General features: G+C 43.4%; 1 long non-coding RNA gene and 1 pseudogene across 1 annotated transcript; one reads left to right on the plus strand and one right to left on the minus strand.

Moving 5' to 3' along the window:
* The first annotated feature begins 8,835 nt into the window (after window positions 1–8,835).
* On the plus strand, window positions 8,836–9,649 carry LOC124699673. The gene is made up of 2 exons (XR_007001481.1): window positions 8,836–8,996; window positions 9,238–9,649. It is a non-coding gene; the product is annotated as an uncharacterized LOC124699673 (long non-coding RNA).
* Window positions 9,650–10,494: 845 nt separating this feature from the next.
* The window catches only part of LOC124696667, a 28,231-nt pseudogene continuing 18,934 nt past the window's right edge, over window positions 10,495–19,791 (minus strand).

Here is a 19,791-nt window from a genome sequence, read left to right on the forward strand (position 1 = left end):
AACCGACGCTCCAAGCAAAGTACATAAGATGTGACGGAATAAAAATATAGTTTCGGGGGAGGAACCCGATAATGTTGTCGATGAAGAAGGGGATGCCTTGGGCATCCCCAAGCTTAGACGCTTGAGTCTTCTTAGAATATGCAGGGGTGAACCACCGGGGCATCCCCAAGCTTAGAGCTTTCACTCTCCTTGATCATATTGCATCATACTCCTCTCTTGATCCTTGAAAACTTCCTCCACACCAAACTCGAAACAACTCATTAGAGGGTTAGTGCATAATAAAAATTCACATGTTCAGAGGTGACACAATCATTCTTAACACTTCTGGACATTGCATAAAGCTACTGGACATTAATGGATCAAAGAAATTCATCCAACATAGCAAAAGAGGCAATGCGAAATAAAAGACAGAATCTGTCAAAACAGAACAGTCCGTAAAGATGGATTTTATTAGGCCACCAGACTTGCTCAAATGAAAATGCTCAAATTGAATGAAAGTTGCGTACATATCTGAGGATCATGCTCGTAAATTGGCTTAATTTTCTGAGCTACCTACAGGGAGATAGACCCAGATTCGTGACAAAGCAAAGAAATCTGGAACTGCGCAGTAATCCAAATCTAGTACTTACTTTTCTATCAAAGACTTTACTTGGCACAACAAAACATAAAACTAAGATAAGGAGAGGTTGCTACAGTAGTAAACAACTTCCAAGACACAAATATAAAACAAAAATGCTGGAGTAAAAACATGGGTTGTCTCCCATAAGCGCTTTTCTTTAACGCCTTTCAGCTAGGCGCAGAAAAGTGTATCTCAAGTATTATCGAAGGGTGGTGCACCTACAGCGGGGTTTGGAGTTTTCTCAACCATGCATAGTATATTGGATACATAAGTTTCAGCGTCTCCCTTTTCATTAGTCTTGGGCTTGCTACTCTCATCGAACAAATTTTCAGGAACAAGCCAAGCATAGTTATTTTCTAGTGCATCATTCATAGCTAGGAGTTTGCATGGTATTGGTGCTTTGATCTCCCCATCATCATCAATATTATTAGTGTATCTTATTCTATCCATGTCCATCTTTTCAAGGAGACTAACAAAATTAGTATGAGAACCAAGCATATTAAATTTAGCGAAGACCTTTCTAGCTTCTCTTGCTAGACCACCAAATTCTCTAAGAAGGGTTTCTAAAACAAAATCTTTCTTTTCCCCCTCTTCCATATCACCAAGTGTAAGAAACATGTGTTGGATTATAGGATTAAGATTAACAAATTTAGTTTCCAACAGGCGAACTAAAGCAGCAAGAGCAATTTCATAAGTAGGAGCAAGTTCTACCAAGTGTCTATCTTCAAAATCTTCAACCGTACCTGACATGATCGAAGAATTCTTCTATATTATTTCTCCCAATGATAGACCCGCGTCCTACCGGTATGTTTTTTGTGGTAAAATTAAAAGGAAACATGATGAATCAAGTAAAGTAAATGCAAGTAAACTAATTTTTTTGTGTTTTCGATATAGCAAACAAGATAGCAAATAAAGTAAAGCTAGCAACTAATTTTTTTGTGTTTTGATATAAGTGCAGCAAACAAAGTAGTAAATAAAATAAAGCAAGACAAAAACAAAGTAAAGAGATTGGGAAGTGGAGACTCCCCTTGCAGCGTGTCTTGATCTCCCTGGCAACGGCGCCAGAAATTTGCTTGATGCGTGTAGTTGACACGTCCGTTGGGAACCCCAAGAGGAAGGTGTGATGCGCACAGCGGCAAGTTTCCCTCAGTAAGAAACCAAGGTTTAATCGAACCAGTAGGAGTCAAGAAGCACGTTGAAGGTTGTAGTGCAGCGCAACGCCAGAGATTCCGGCGCCAACGTGGAACCTGCACAACACAACCAAAGTACTTTGCCCCAACGAAACAGTGAGGTTGTCAATCTCACCGGCTTGCTGTAACAAAGGATTAACCGTATTGTGTGGAAGATGATTGTTTGCAGAGAAAATAGTAAAACAAGTATTGCAGCAGATTTGTATTTCAGTATTAAAAGAATGGACCGGGGTCCACAGTTCACTAGAGGTGTCTCTCCCATAAGATAAAAGCATGTTAGGTGAACAAATTACAGTCGGGCAATTGACAAATAGAGAGGGCATAAAAATGCACATACATGACATGATAAGTATAGTGAGATTTAATTGGGCATTACGACAAAGTACATAGACCGCCATCCAACTGCATCTATGCCTAAAAAGTCCACCTTCGAGGTTATCATCCGAACCCCCTCCAGTATTAAGTTGCTAACAACAGTACAATTGCATTAAGTATGGTGCGTAATGTAATCAACAACTACATCCTCGGACATAGCGCCAATGTTTTATCCCTAGTGGCAACAAGCACAACACAACCTTAGAACTTTTCGTCACCGTCCCGAGTGTCAATGCGGGCATGAACCCACTATCGAGCATAAATACTCCCTCTTGGAGTTAAAAGCAAAAAACTTGGCCGAGCCTCTACTAGTAACGGAGAGCATGCAAGATCATAAACAACACATATGTAATAACTTGATAATTAACATGACATGGTATTCTCTATCCATCGGATCCCGACAAACACAACATATAGAATTACGGATAGATGATCTTGATCATGTTAGGCAGCTCACAAGATCCAACAATGAAGCACAATGAGGAGAAGACAACCATCTAGCTACTGCTATGGACCCATAGTCCGAGGGTGAACTACTCACTCATCACTCCGGAGGCGACCATGGCGGTGTAGAGTCCTCCGGAAGATGAATCCCCTCTCCGGCGAGGTGCCGGAGGAGATCTCCAGGATCCCCCGAGATGGGATCGGCGGCGGCGGCGTCTCGCAAGGTTTTCCGTATCGTGGTTTTTTCGCCTCGGGGTTTCGCGACGGAGGCTTTAAGTAGGCGGAAGGGCGAGTCGGGGCCCGACGAGGGGCCCACACCATAGGGCGGCGCGGGCCCCTCCTTGGCCGCGCCGCCTTGTGGTGTCGCCACCTCGTGGCCCCACTTCGTATGTTCTTCGGTCTTCCGGAAGCTCCGTGGAAAAATAGGCCCCTGGGTCTTTGTTTCGTCCAATTCCGAGAATATTTCGTTACTAGGATTTCTGAAACCAAAAACAGCGAGAAAACGGAACCGGCACTTCGGCATCTTGTTAATAGGTTAGTTCCAGAAAATGCACGAATATGACATAAAGTGTGCATAAAACATGTAGGTATCATCAATAATATGGCATAGAACATAAGAAATTATCGATACGTCGGAGACGTATCAGGCATTCCTGAAACATCTGTGCAAGAAAGGTGAGGATTTAATTACATTTGTAGATGAATCCTTATTTTTAAGTTATGCAAAATCTACTTGGTGGATTGACTCAGGTGCAACTGTTCATGTTGCAAATTCATTACAGGGATTCCGTATGAGACAGACCCTCCAGAGAGGAGAAAGATGCATTAAAGTAGCAAACGGCGTCCAAGCTGAAGTCGAAGCCATCGGAGATCTCCCATTAGTATTAGCTAATGGCTTTATACTTTTATTAGTAGATGTGCTTTATGTACCCTCTTTGCATCGGAACTTAATAAGTGTATCGCGCTTAGATGATGATGGTTTTGCTTGCCATTTTGGTGATGGTCAATGTAAGATCAAGTTTAATAATGAGATTGTTGGTCTTGCCTTCGGACAAGACAAGCTTTATTTATTGTCACTTTGTGATGAGAATGTGAATGTTTTAAGCGCTGATAATGAGAATGTCTCCACATCCCTGAATGAAAATAATAAGCGGAAGAGAATTGATGAAGTCTCTTCGAAATTATGGCACTGTCGTTTAGGCCATATTTCGAGGGGAGAATAGAACGCTTAGTAAAAGAATCAATTCTTCCGCCTATGGAATTTTCGAATTTAGAACAATGCATCGATTGCATTAAAGGAAAGTATGTAAAGAACATAAAGAAGGGCGCCAAAAGAAGCACAGGAGTTTTAGAAATAATTCATACGGATATATGCGGTCCGTTTCCTATGAAATCTGTGGATGGCTATGATTCCTTCATAACATTCACGGATGATTATTCGCGTTATGGTTATATTTATCCAATTAAAGAGCGTTCGGAAGCATTGGATAAATTCAAGATATTTAAGGCTGAAGTAGAAAATCAGCATAGCATAAAGATTAAAATAGTAAGGTCTGACCGTGGTGGGGAGTACTACGGTCGGCACACCCCATATGGCCAAGTTCCTGGACCTTTTGCAAGGTTCCTACAGGAACATGGCATAGTTGCCCAATATTCTACACCGGGCGAGCCTCGGCAGAATGGAGTAGCTGAAAGACGAAACCGTACCCTGATGGATATGGTGAGAAGCATGTTAAGTTACTCCACTTTACCGGTTAGTTTGTGGATGGAGGCGTTAAAAACCGCTATTCACATACTTAATCGAGTTCCTAGTAAGTCGGTGTCTAAAACACCATATGAATTGTGGACTAATCGAGAACGTTCACTCAATTATTTGCGAGTGTGGGGCTGTCCAGCTGAGGCTAAACTCTTTAACCCGAACATTGGGAAATTAGATCCTAAGACAGTAAGTTGCCATTTTATTGGCTATCCAGACAAGTCGAAAGGTTATCGTTTCTATTATCCAGACAGACTCACTAAGTTTGTAGAAACGAGACACGCTGTGTTTCTGGAGGATGAGATGATCAGGGGGAGCACGGTATCCCGAGAAATCAACCTTGAGGAGAAGCGGGTGTATGCACCCACTCCGATGATCCAGGAACCATTTTTCTCGATACCTGCTGCTGCTGCACCGACACAGGACGATGTCATTGCGACACCTGTTGTTAGTTCTCCTGTGGCAACAATGAATGAAAATAGAGAGAATGTTACCACACATGAGGAAGAGCTGCAACAACCCCACATAGAAAGTGCGCCAGAGATCGAGAACCTTAGAAGGTCTCAAAGAGCAAGAAAGCCAGCTATTCCTGACGATTTTGAGATCTATGTCAGTGAAGAAGTTCAAATGGAGGGTGATCCCACCACATTTGAAGAAGCCTCAAGAAGTGCTCATTCATCGAAGTGGATTGAGGCTATGGTTGATGAAATGAGATCAATGAGTAGCAACAAAGTCCGGGATTTAGAAGAAATTCCTAAAGGAGCCAAAATAGTAGGCTGTAAATGGGTCTACAAAACAAAGTGTGACTCTAGAGGGAATGTTGAAAGATATAAATCACGACTTGTTGCGAAGGGTTTCACTCAAAGAGAAGGAATAGACTATAATGAGACCTTTTCTCCGGTCTCATGTAAGGATTCTTTTAGAATTATAATGGCTTTAGTGGCACACTATGATTTAGAGTTGCATCAAATGGATGTAAAGACGGCCTTCTTAAATGGAGATTTGGAGGAAAATGTTTACATGGCACAACCCAAGGGTTTTGTCGTGGAAGGAACAGAGATGCCGTCTGAAGAAATCCATTTATGGGTTAAAACAAGCCTCCAGGCAATGGTACTTGAAGTTCCATGAGATAATTAAAAGTTTTGGGTTTAATGAGAATAGAGAGGACAATTGCGTATATGCAAAGTTTAAGAAAGGGAAATTCATTTTCCTTATCCTATATGTGGATGATATTCTGCTTGCTAGTAGTGATGTTAGTCTACTATTGGAGACGAAGAAGTTCTTGTCCTCGAACTTCGATATGAAAGATCTTGGTGAAGCTTCATTCGTTCTAGGAATTGAAATTCACCGAGATAGACAAAGATGGGTTTTAGGACTATCGCAAAAGGCATACTTAGAGAAAGTTCTAAAGAAGTATGGTATGCATGCGAGTAATGCCACGCCTGCTCCTATAGTCAAGGGCGATAGATTTGGGGATTTTCAATGTCCCAGGAACCAATATGAGATCGATCAAATGAAAGCGGTTCCATATGCTTCAGCTGTCGGAAGCCTAATGTATGCTCAAGTATGTACGCGCCCAGACTTAGCTTTTGTTACCGGGGTACTTGGCAGATTCCAAAGTAATCCAGGAATAGATCACTGGAAAATGGTGAAGAAGGCATTGCGTTATGCGCAAGGCACGAAAGGCCTCATGCTAACATATAGAAGAACTGATTCCCTTGAGATAGAAGGGTATTCAGATGCAGACTTTGCGGGAGATGTAGATGACAGAAAATCCACATCAGGTTATGTATTCACTCTCGCGAGGTGGAGCTATATCGTGGAAAAGCTTCAAGCAATCTATCACGGCACCGTCCACGATGGTTGCTGAGTATGTAGCATGTTATGAGGCATCGGGGCAGGCAAACTGGTTAAAGAAATTTATACCCGGGTTGAGAGTGGTAGACAGCATTCAAAGACCACTTAGAATGTACTGCGACAATGAGCCAACAGTATTTTATGCTCACAACAATAAGTCAAGTGATGCTGGCAAGCACATTGACATCAAGTATTATGTTGTGAAAGATAGAATCCAGGATCATACCATAAGTTTAGAGCATATAAGCACAAAGAGAATGCTCGCGGATCCGCTTACGAAAGGCTTACCACCCGAGTGTGTTCAGTGAACACGTAGCCGGCATGGGTTTACGGAAAAGCCTATGATACCTGGATATTAAGGGCCTAGAGGAAGAATCTATTTTAAAATGGAAAGGTGTGTAGTAGCTGTTGAATCTGATGGTGCGTAATTGGCCATCATGACGAGACATGCTCTATATGCTAATCTGTGATAAAATGGATACCAAGAAAAGTTTAAGTCTAAGATTAAGATTAAAGTAAGATGAGATCAAGGGGGAGAATGTTAGTTTGATCTTCACGTACGACCCAACGGTCGTACGATCCTATCTCGCGCCCTGATCGGGGGCGCCCAACCACGTCTGGTTGGTGGGCCCCTGTCGCCAGCGCCACATATAAAAGAGGTGGGGGCCGGGGCACGGACGCCAAGGTTCGTCCGCTGCCGTCCTCTCCACCGACAGACCAAACCCTAGACCATCCGATCTGGTGAGGCGCTGTAGCGGCGGGAAGCACCACCGACATTGCCGCCACTCCTCCGTCGCCGCCATGGCGAGCTCCTCATGGACGAAGACCGACGGTATGCCACCCTACTGTTTCTCATCTAGTACTAGTCCCGGTTAGGCTAGATGCAATTACTCACTAGATGCAACAACTAGAAGTCCTAGAAATCTAACACCTTCATGTACACTGACCGGCGCTAGAAGCTGCCCTTTTCAACATCGATCTGAAACGGAGGAGGTAGCGGTGGAGGAGGTCGTGACTCAAAGGATTAATCGTGGCTTTCAGTGCGCAGTAGCCCAAACCGTCGGAGTGGCGAGGCGTTGCGCGCGAGGCCGAGATGAACACGATATCCAGCGAGGCGAAGGAATTTTTTTTACATCTGAAGCAACTGTCACAAATGAATTTCAGGCGCACCGTTTGAGCAGTTGACACAAAAATACCCAAGGAACTTCCAGCCGCCACGGCATGCAACAGCAAGGGAGGAGAGCAAAATCAACGCCGCGTCAGAACAGAAAAGTAACCTCACATATCTCTCCTCAGAAATCCATTGGATCATGTCATCCTACCACCAGCAGAATAAACAGGACAAGTCGCCGGAGCCCTCGCCTCTCCTCTTCTCCGTCGGAAAAGTCGTCGCTATCTGCCACAAAGTCGAATTCAGTGACCGTCTGGGCTAGGATTCGAAATGGAGCGAGGGTTTCAGCAAGGTCCAGAGAAGAATACTCGCGGTAGCGAGAGGGTGGCGAGGGAAAGAAGAAGCGGAAGGGGCTGCTGGCGGCGCACCCCACGTGAACAGCAATGGCGGCGGGAACAGGAAGATATCGGAGATATGGGTGATCATTTCGGTGAAAGCAAGGAAAAGTTTTCTTGTGCGTGCGATGTGCGGACGGTGGAGGAGTGAAGCTTCGTCACGTGGGACCTCTACAGTACACAACCCCTTTAATTTACCAAGCACGTGCCAAGTTTATGGAACCAGTGAACATCTACAGTACCAGATAAATATAATATCTTACCTAGCTAGTTATAAAAACATACAAACATCTACAATACATAATAAATACGATATGAAAATACATTTCCTGATGGATATAGTGACATTGATTTGTTATTGTAGATGATGTTTTTTTTCCATAGATAGTCAAAAGTCGTGATTTTTTATTCTTGTGCCTTGAGCATACTCCATCTGCTCGAAAGAAAAAAAACATGAATGTCATCAAGAACATTGTACTATATCGCATCATCTGTTGAGCTGGTCTTCGAATTAGCCGATGTGAAGTTCGTTCTACACTCGTTGTTCGCAGCGAGTTGTAGTCGTCTTGTACTAAAATTCCGCCTTCTATAAAAATATGGTACGCCTTTAGCGTACTCTAAAAAAAAAAAGTGCGGTCGTTTTTTCTCCCAAACTCCCTTATCCATCGCCATGGAGCTCATCACCAGTTCACCACCCACCACCGAGACCCCCGTCAGCGAGGCCGCCGCAATCGGAAGGGAGGCCCGACGACGTAGCCCACCTCCTCCTCCACACCCCTCCTCGCCGGAGGCCCCAACACCTCCCACAAGTCGAGCCGGAGTCGGCGACGCCGCGTCCCCGGCGGAGAAGCCGATGGCTCGCCGTGAGCGACACGAAGCCGCCGACAGCGCGGCCGTGGCGGAGGCGTCGGAGCGAGCCCAAAACCTTAGGGTTTGGAGGGTGCGGGCGCCGGCGACTTAGGGCCTTGGGGTGAGGAGGTGCAGGCCGCCTGCGCCGGAGAAGAGCTGCCGAATGGGGAATGTTAGAGGGATGGCCGGGGGCGGCGACCGACCGGCGGAGGGGGTGATTTGAGGAGGGCGGGTTGGCGGCGGCCGGCAGTTAGGCTGGTGTTGGCGGCGGGGGATGGCTGCTGGAGGTGGGGCGTCGTTGCCGTGGCAGCCCTTCTTCCTCCTCCATGTCCCGCTTCTCTGCTCTCTGCTTCTCCCCTGCTACAGTAGATGTCGGAATTAACCGGATGACCGATCACCGGTAAACTAGCACAGCCCGTATAATTAAATGTAAACCGTAGTGACCTCTGGTAATTTGTGCCTTCCCGATATGGCTCTATACATTAGAACTCTGGTATATGTAAAAACCATCCTTCTTGACAATGACACAGAACACAAAATAGCCTTCTGTTTTTCATATGTTCATAAAAAGTTGATCTAATTCAGTCTATTTATTTTTATAGGAATCGTTGTCTATAATTAACACTGAAACTACTTTGCAGTTGCAGGAGGATACCAAGCATCTCAGTGACCATAGTGAAAAGGCTTCTCTTAGTGCTTGCTGTTGCTGAGATGCTTCTCTTAGTGCTTGCCCTCCTGACGGAGCTTGATCCATGATCAAATCAAATGCAAGCTATATTAGAGTAGGGATATCTGGTATTATTTCCAGTTCAGGTTTGCATTACTTGATGTTCTTGTTTTTTTTTTACTCTGAAGGAACTTGATCTATGATCTTTTTATCCTTGCAAATTAGTTTCACGATGCTCAATGTTTTTATTTTATAACCTGGGCGAATTTGTCCATGATTCTGCTTATCAGTGGGGTGTAGCTATGATTGAATATATCATTACGCTGCTGCAAATTGTCATCTTACTAAGAGAAAATTGACAGGCTATATATTTTGATGATTGTGTTTCCCTCTGTCCTCATGTCCACTGTATTATTTCATATGCATAAGCATTGCATTTAACGTAGATATATAGCTATGTATATCTTTTCATGGCAGTGTCATTCTGCCATCATGATAACACGGGACGTTTTATTTTTATTTTTGTATGTTTTAAGTCAAAAATCCTTCCAAGATTCTTAGTTGCTAATGCAATGTACCATGATATACAAAAGAATCATGTAGTAATCATATAAAATGGCAATCTCACCTTTTGACTGACACTGTTGACCAAGTTTATATTTGGCATGCAACAGTAACTAGAAAATATAATGTGCATGATGTTTATAGAACGCCACATGGTAGTGTAAGTTCCTGACCATTTTCCATTCTCATTATCCATGTCTTGGTTCATGTTTTTTTCCTTGTGCATATGTTATTTGGATTTGATTATGGCGTGGGACAGATAACTTACATACTTCTACTACAATGACTTGTTGTAAATGTTATTATGTCTATCACACATCCGTGCATAAGTTACTAGAGGATCTTACAATATCTTCAAATTTTGAAACAATGGATCTTCCTATACCGTGTCCACCAAGTCAGGGTCGATGTTCTCTCTCTGAAAATAATAATGTGACATGGTCACATTCATCACATATTCCCTTTCAAATAAACCGTGTGTATCCTTTGTTTTACTATGATCAGAATTAACAAATCAACAAAGGTACTGACATACGTTCTTAAAACTACTTGTGCTATCAAGACATAGCGCTAAAGAAATAAAGAATGTTACATCCAGCTGTAACCAGGATAAATCAACGCTAGATGACAAAGCCAGGCAGGCGGCGCGGCGAAGCGCGCTGTCCATCTAGTGGTGAATGTAATTCTCAAGTTGGCCTCTTATGGTTGCACGGTCACTATTAGAGAAATCCGTATGACACATTGAAGATAAGCAATCAATCTTGTCCACATCAAACATTTGGAAAGAGTTCTTTGAACTAAGGCATGAGAAGCTCACTAATACCTCCATTGAAGCTTCAAAAAAGCGATGATCCATCTCAACACATATCTTGTCAATGGTACCATAGAAGATCTCAACTTTGTACAAATGAAGGTTAGTGTAGGTCACCCCATCAAGCTTTGAACGACCCCGAACCGGTATTGGTTCATCTATATGCGGAACCGGAATACCCTTCTCCATGCAAAAGTGGTGGACCTCATCAAACAATTGACCCCAACCACCTTCTCTCATAGAGGCCAACCGATCTTTCACATCACTAACTAATTCCATTGCATGCACAATATTTAGATCTTTCTTTTGCAAAACATGTGAAAGCTCATCCGTGATGGCAAGCAACTTTATCATTAGCTTTAAAATGAAAACGAATTTATAGTCCTCCATTTTCTCTATCCAACCCGTCCTTGGGTCAATCCACGGCTCTCATCATTGATCTCACGAAGAACATACAACGTTCCCGCCCACAATTGGTGCACACGGAGCAATGTTGTATAATGTGAACCCCATCTAGTATCCCCGGGCCTAGTGAGACTTGTTTCTTGATTCAAGCATCTTCCACTAGATATCTCACCCCTCTCAAGCATATCCAAAATATGTTAATGATGTTCTTCCCTAAGCACATATCTTCTTTTGCAAGATGAGCTTGATGTGTTCACAATCCCGGTGATGCTCTCAAAGGAATTATAACTGGATGAACAAGAATTAGCAACGGAGACAACGACCAATTGCAATCGATTGGCAAAGCAATGAACATAGAAGGCATAAGGGTTTTCATCTAAAATCTTTTTTTGCAAGCCATTGAATTCACCTCTAATATTGGAAGCCCCATCATATCCTTATCCTCGTATCCTTTGAATAGATAGCTTGTAGTGATCTAGAATCCAAAGAAGAGCCTCCTTTAGTGTTGCCGATGTAGTATCACGAACATGATATAGAGAAAGAAATCGTTCCACAACCTTGCCTTAATTATTCACATATCTACAAAAAAAAAACAAGAAGGTTAACTAATAGCATGGAACAATCAACAATATGAAGATATAACAACAAGACACTGTAACACCCCAACTTTTGCAACCGTGTTTAGCTGTCGAGAGTGCAAAAATCAGCGGGAACAAAAACTTTTTTTTTTCTAGTGTTGACATGTTCTGATTGCAATGCTTGTTTGGCTTTGCTTGTTGAGTGATGATTGCTGGTGTTAAATGAAGTAACTCAACCCACATCTTCTAGTCAACACTCATGCTATGGCTCTTGTATCACCTTAATCTCCTCTCTTCAAAATCTTGCTGTCCATACTCGTTTTTTCAGACTCAATTTTTAGTGATGCACCTTAAAAGTCAGGGTTTCCAAAGTTATTTTTCTCTGACATAAAGTATTTGCCAAATGTCTTGCCCTTACTTTGTGTAACTTCAAAATTTTATAAAAACTTTTATATGCAGTTTGGTTGCCTAAAATAAAATGGAATGATCCATATTTTATTCTTTTTCAACTATGGATCTTTCGACTCTTCTAAACCCTCTCTCAATTTTCAAATACTTCAAATAAAAGCCTTTGACACCAAAGCTAAATCTTATGACTCTTTGATCTGTGATCAAATGTCCATGGCATTGCTATTGCCATTAATACCTCTCTCTGATCAATCCTGGTAAGATCACTATCTTAACCCAATCATGATCTTGGTAGATGGTCATTTGTGTAACAAATGATTAATCTCTATTTTCACCTCTTATTCTTAGCATCACCCATATCTTTCCTAAGCATGTATACTGCTTTGATCAACACCTCACTTTTGATTTTCTTAGAGGGATCTGATCACCTAGTTTATCTTGTTAACCCCTCTATTTTGTTGCTACATAGGTAGTGGATGTGTGTCCTAAACCTTTCTATTTATTTCTTTGACCCACCATCTTGCTGATACAATCTTGTATCTACAAATCACTCCTTCATCCGAGGCTTGTATATCAACCTTGAGTTTGGCATTGCTTGATTATTACTGGAGTGCATTTTAGTGGTTGTGTGGGTGACTTGGTGGTTGGTGTATTACACTCTCATACCCCTATTTCTAAAATCACAATATTCTCTTGGTTGAAGGTGATGTTTGTTGAACTTTGCAAATTCGGCATGGGTGTACTAAATTGACTTAAGTCAATTTTAGTCAAAGACAACAAACACAAGAAAATAATTGGTCAACCACGATCTTATGATCATGGCATATTGACACTTACACAGGCATGGCCTCGATCCCTAAACCCCAGCCCTCTCTACCTTAATTCTGAAATTTTTGTGAAGTTTGACATTTATTGCGGAACAAGTGTCAAAATTCAGTTAAGACGTTCGAAATCTGTTTTCAGCCCCACTTTCAACCTCCATCAATTCCTTATACCTTCTGCTAAAATAATTTGTGAAATTATCTGCCAAGTTGGTAGTACCATCTTTAACTATGAAAAAGAATCATCCTGTTTACAGTCCCCTATCGACCTATCTAAATTTTTGAAATCCCCTGATCTCTAAAAACTACCGGTAGCGTAGTCAAAGGATCTCTGCAGATTATTTTGGACATCACTTTGCACCTCTCTCATTTTTCCTGTTGTTCCGTAAAAATCGATGTATAAAATTTCTTACAATCTTGGTACTATTCTCATCATCCTGGGAAAAGACTAACCCCTTTTAGAGCTTCACATCACTCTGGGAAAAATGAGGAAATCTTCAAAACTCGCTACTGTCAAAACACTGGATTTTAGTGTTCTTCGAAAGTGTATTTTGGTCTGACTTTCCACTCCTCCCAAATCCTCATATCTCCAGCAAATAAGGTTATCTAAAATTCCTAGTATTCCCTGATGTTTGCTTATCAAACTAGATCAATAATCTACCAAATAAGTGCATTCGTTTGCTCCTGGTAAAAATGTGAAAACGACTAATCACTGTAATCTGAAACTGTCGAAAACATAACTCAGCGACTATTCTGCGTTTCCGTTTAAACGTCTATCTTTGAGCCTTCTCCCTGATCTTGATTCTTTGCCTTTCTATACGGTGGAAAATTATTTGGGAAGCTGGTAGTAGCCTCTCGAGTCTGAAGGAGGAAGCAAGCCAATTCGAGCCCCAGTCAGTCTAAGAGAAAAATGTGAAATTGTGTCGATTTCATCTTGGAACAAAGACGTCCAGGACTATCCTCTCATTCTGCCCTCGTTTCTACTCTAAACGTCTTGCCTCTGGCCTCCCCTATCCGTTCCTGATCGAACCCTATGCCGTGCCATCCCTCTCTCTGTCCGCCCTGACCGTTCTCCACCTCGCTCTCGACGCCGACGCTGCGTCGAACAACTGGCGTGCGGCCACTGGAATGTCCTTCCCCGAGCCAGCCTTAGGCAGGACGTGCCTCCCATGCCTTCTCTTGCACGCCTCCTCCGAGTTTTGGCCCCTTCCTGCTGTCTCGTGCACCGCCCAGCTCACCCAATCGCTGCAGCCGTTCCACTCTGCTGACTCCATGGACGTCGTCCACGATGCACCCCGATGGCAGCCGTATATGAGTTCACCCTGGTATCATCTTGTGTGTTTTTCGGACACCACTCCGTCCCAGAACAACCCCAGACTAAGCCTCCTCCCCTCAGACTCCCTCCTCCGTGCTCATCTTCGACCGGAGCGCCGCCGTGGACGCGAACTCCTGCATGTCGCGCTCAGCACGGGCCGCTCCCTTGACCTCTCTCTTATTTCTGGAATCCACCTGCTATTTCCTTGTCTCCCTGCTCAACCTAACCCCTCCCTCTATCATGTCCAGGGAACGTCGCCGATGACTGGTCGCTGTGCACCGAGGCGGAGCTCGCCGCCATCAACGCCCTCGTCCTTGTCGACGTGCGGTAGCGGTCGAGCACGTCCGTGTCGGCCGAGCCGAGCCACTCAACGCGTCTCCGTCTCCTGCGTCTCCCTCCGTCTTCCCGAGCCGAGCCCCTGCGAGCACTACCCTCCGTCAACGTCGACTTCTTCGGCAGCATCGTCAACCTTGCAGCCGTCTGAGTCGTCGTCTGCGCGCTCGTCTGCGCATCTGCGTCGTGCCGGAGTCATGAAGCGAGCGTCTCCGAGCTACCGCTTCGCGTCGCTCCATCCTCCGCCACCACCGCGTCTCCTCTGTCGCCTCCAAGGCTCGCGGTGAGCTTTCCGACCATCTCCATCTTCTCTCTGTCCGCCTCCATCGCTAGGTCGCGGCCTTGCGGTCGTTTGGTCGTGGTGAGCGATGGGAATCATCTCGGCCCGATAGATCTTCATCCAAGCGATGCATGAGACTATTTGCTTTGTCTGTTAGTTGCTAGCGTGCAAGGCCCATGGTCAGGATATTTGCCTATTTTCCCTCCCGCATTGTGGGTAACGCATTGGGCTGGTCCGCTCTGGATTTTCCCTGATCTCCTCAAATCGACCCATTCTTGTTTTTTTAGGAATTCCATAGAAGCCAGATCTGAATGCTTAGAAATAAATTCTCCATACATTCTGTGTTGCTCTAAATCCGTAGATCTAAAATTCCTAGTGTAGCCCGAGTAAGTTATCTATCTTCTGAAACTATTTTGAAACCAAGATCTTCTACGAGTCACTCTCAGTAATTCGTATTGTAAAGTCATGCAGTAGCAATTTAAATCCAATATAAAAAGTTTTAGAGAACTTTCGTGAGTAAACCAAATTTGGTGGCGTCTTGTATGGAAATACCAACATTTTGGCATTGGTGGTATTGCACGCCCCTGCATAAAATTCAAACTAACCAGAAAACTAAATCTGCTCAATTATGGATTTGGAAAATTATTTGGAGAGTTCAAAAGTATTTTTTTTGATTGAAACCAATTTTACCAGAACCAATGCACCTTGCTGTTCAACATATACAGAGCCCAAATCTTCATCAGCAACATAGAATATCTGTGCCTTTTAACTCTGAAATGTTCCCTTTCTGCAATAAAATGTTTATTAAAAATAATTAACAAGTCTAAAATTATGGAATCCAATTTTTTTTTATGTTCTATGTTTGAATAACTATCCACTGGTATAGGGTTTGTTTGCTGGAGTTGTATTGAGTTATTTGAGCAAAATAAACTAGTTATATGTTTTGCGACCTTGCAAAAATGTTTAAAAATAATGTATAGATGTTTTTGAAGCCAAACCAAGTTGGTTGAACTCTCTCAGATCATACCTACCTGTAGGTATAAACTTACCCACTGTTTTGGTACTAAGAGTTTTAGCTAGTTATTTAGGGTTCTAGGCATATTTGCTACTAGGAAATTGAGTTGCTTTTGTTTAGAAGTGAGAAATAAATTACCTAGTATTATGTGAGCTTATCATTACTTTGTAGTGTTTCTCTAGTTATATTTTACTTGTATGTAAAATTTCTTGTGTGTTGGTTGGCTTGTATGTTGATTGTGTGCCTTTTATTTTGCGACGTTAGAATGCGAACACTATCGGAGAAGAAGGAGAGGATATTGGTGATGATTTCGAAGAGGAAGGAAGAGCAGAGTTTCGTGAAGAAGAAGTCCAGGGACAAATAGCCAACCAAGGCAAGCCACCTCTTGATGCATATCTCATCCTAATTATCTTACTCTTGCATTATTAGCACTTTTATAAATTGCATGTTTTATTTATTTGTGTGAGTGGTCATGCCACTCGGTGTTTTGTTATTCCACCCTTACGGGTGCAGCCCTCGTTGATACCCAATAAATAAATACTTGTTAGTGATATGGTGCTTAACACCTTATCCTTCTTGTCGCCATTTTCAAGAAAAGTCTGGACTATAGGATGGGAGCCCTTTTGAAAAAGGTTTATGAAAAAGTTTTCAAGAAAGGAAGTTCTTCGAAAACCTTGGAATGGGGTAGCCCTGCCCAAGTGTGAGTTTATGAAAGGCAAAAAGGGTTTTGGAAAGAAATTGCTGGAGGCAAGTGGAGGAAAGAATATGTTTTCGAAAACTTTAGCGCCTAAGTGTTCACCCGGACTAAAAGACAGTGCAACCACATTACCCCAAAGTGGGCACGGGGCGTAGTGTAGTAGTTTGTCTCGCCTTAGTTTAGGTCCTGCAAGTGTAAGGGGTAGTCCGAGCATGGACACCTATCGACCGGGCCTTCCCGACGTACTGGGGACGCCTTTCCTTCTCTTTAGATGGCAGGGGTACAACCTATGAGCTCCCATTGAATAATGTCCCGCAGTTGGTCGCGGCATTCCGGAGGGTCGAGCTGGTCGGGAAATTTGCTACTCCTGGGTAAACGACCCCTCGGACTGCGGTGTTGGGAGGTACAACTCTAGGCGGCATGTCTTAGGCTAAGGCGAGCAAGCGAAAAGCTGCGATCGGTTATCCGAACCTCGCGTTTTGACGCTTGGTGAACCAGGGATGATCCCGGCGGATTTATCGGATCTTGTGGGGAAAGTGTACGACCTCTGCAGAGTGAAAACTATTCGAATAGCCGTGTCCGCGGTTATGGACGGTTGGGAAGGCTGTTGCTTAGCCTGAAGAGTTTTGGTTTATAAAAGTGTTTTCTCAAAAATATTTTGGAAAAGGATACCAGTGGGACTGGTGGAAATGTACCTGGGAGGTACGGTGGAAAGTTGGAAAAGTTGTTTTGGTCAAATTGAGATGGCCGGAAAGGAAAATGGGTCGCCTTACCTATTAGTCTTCAAAAGAAACTTATTTTCAAAAAGGTTTTCAACAAAGATATAGAGATGTCATACTCTCGAGAGAAACTATCTCTCACTCCTTGTAACCCTAGAATAGTGACTGTTCCTTGCTACTGCCAAAATGCATATCCTTTACTTCTCTCTAAGGTGGTTTGCGAGTACAATTCATAATGTACTCATGGCTTTGTCCCTGGCTATTTACTTGGCCAGACTTGGTGGAATCCGACAGATGAAGAAGGAGTCGACGACGTCTATGCGAGCTAGGAACGTCTTCCCAGTCAGTTGCCTGTAGGGTTATGGCATGACTTGGGCCATGTGAACGCTTTCGTCTCAAGTATTTCCGCTGTGTGATTCTTGATCTCCTGCCATTGCGGCCCTTATGTAAGTATTGGTCATGTGACCTGTTGTAATCTATTTATTCGGTAATGTAATGGATGATGTATTTGATAACAGTTCGGTTATGCTTTCACGACACACTGATCATGGGATCGTGAATGTATATGCATAACGGGTGTCTCGGACAGCTAGTCCGGGGCCCCACAGAGCTGGTATCAGAGCCATCCTGACTGTAGAAGACCCTAGTTAGCATGGACGTTAGATAGGACCATACTACTTTGGTAAAACTATTTACGGATCTTATTTTCCCAAGTAACTAGAAGCTTATCCTTTCAAAAACTTCTCATTCTTACCTCGCTCTCTGATTTTGAAAGATTTCGAATTTTTTTTTTGATTCGACTATCTCATCCACTTCCAAACAAACATATTGGACGTTACCCCAACTCAGATTCGGAGACTCAAAGTCGAAGATGGATCAACCCTTCAGTAAGTCTCAAGTATCTCTGACTGCAGCTATTGAAGATTGGATGTCGACTTAGCAATATGCATATAGGGATAATAAGATCATGTCTTTGGTTGTCACCAAAGTCTGTCAAGGAGTTGACGTTGTTCCTCTTTGGACTTGCACTTTTGCGGCCGTCAAGGATCATGCCCTCAGTTCTTGTAGTAATTTTTAGGCCTGTCACAAGAAGCTGTCATCCATGGAGCTCTTCAGAAATTACCCCTCCGAATGGAGACCAGAAGATCCTATGCAGCTTTCTCCCCCGACTCAACATCGACGGCTCAACAACAGGTCTACTTCACCACCAACTGCTACAAGAAGCACTATTGACGTCAATATCAGCAAAATGAAGACGTCTGCATCTCTGACCAACCCAAGCCTATAGGGTGGATAGGACAAACTCAATTGCTTAGATTGAGCTACCCATGCGTATTAGGTATCCTTGGGTACTTGAAATACTTCGTGTGGTTTTCATGATTGCTTGCGGTGTTGTGAATTTGCCGCTTGAGTGCTTGTGATTGCTTGTTGTGTGTATGCTTGCTATAGCCCCTCGGCCTGAAAAATCATTTTTGTGTGATAACTCACTCTAGGAAACACTCCTTAAGATGTTTTCCTCGCATCAGGTCAAAGTTTTTTAGTAGGAATTCTAGCTATTAGTTTACAAAGTTAACGGGAAACTCTAACTCTAACCTGGGTAACAACTAGATACCACCCTGTTTTCCCGAAATGCCCAACTCCAGTACGACATTCAACTCAAGACACCCTGCGATGCCAACGAAGCAGAAGTCGGTGCCTTCAAGATCGATTGCAACCCCACGAGAAGATGAAGCCATACTAGTTTTGTCTAACCGTATCGCGCTAACCTTGAGGTTATCTTCTTAAAACCTCAACCCGACTCACCTTCTAACAAGCTAAGTGAGCTGTAGAACCGAAGCCAAGTTACTCTACAAGGTCCATCTGGTCATCATCAAGTGAAGCTTTTGAAGAGAATTCAAGACTCAAGATTAGGAGTACTTTACCCGCTCATTCCTTAACTGGTAGGAGTCAGCGCCAACCCGAAGGCGGAAGGCTGTTTTCAACAACTCCTATTGCTGCTTTATGTGAAGACCCACCAGGAGTTCCGCTGACTTACTAACTTAACGAGCGCCCTACGGAATAGTAAACACCATGTATGTGCATCTTGGAGCTGCAGACTGCACTTTGCCCCTGAAGATTCTCCAGCACAAGACAAGGAGATCGATGACTTTCTCAGGAGCTCCCAACAGGACCCCATGGCTGAAGCTAGGAGTTTTCCGAACACCCGATGAACAATTTTAAGGGTGGAAGACTTCGTCTTCCACTAAATTTTAAGGTAACCCTAAAGATTTCGATCGTTCGGAAGCACCGTTGTGATGCTCTAACTTTCCAAGAATCGAGGACCCCTCTAGTATGGTTAGAGAGCTGCAAACTAACATCTGCATGGAGAAGTCAACCTCTTCATGAAGCTTGTCCTCGACGGAAATCTACCGTGTCCCTCACAAGCTGAAGGTGTGATCTTCCGACAACGGCACATCTACCAGAGAATGGAGTCTAACTTAATTTAACTTCTAACAACTTCTCTAGTACTGCGCTTAGTAATCTCGGGACGAGATTATTTTAAGGGTGGAAGGTCTGTAACACCCCAACTTTTGCAACCGTGT

The sequence above is a fragment of the Lolium rigidum genome, chromosome 3, assembly GCF_022539505.1.
Source record: "Lolium rigidum isolate FL_2022 chromosome 3, APGP_CSIRO_Lrig_0.1, whole genome shotgun sequence".
Taxonomy (NCBI): Eukaryota; Viridiplantae; Streptophyta; class Magnoliopsida; order Poales; family Poaceae; genus Lolium; species Lolium rigidum.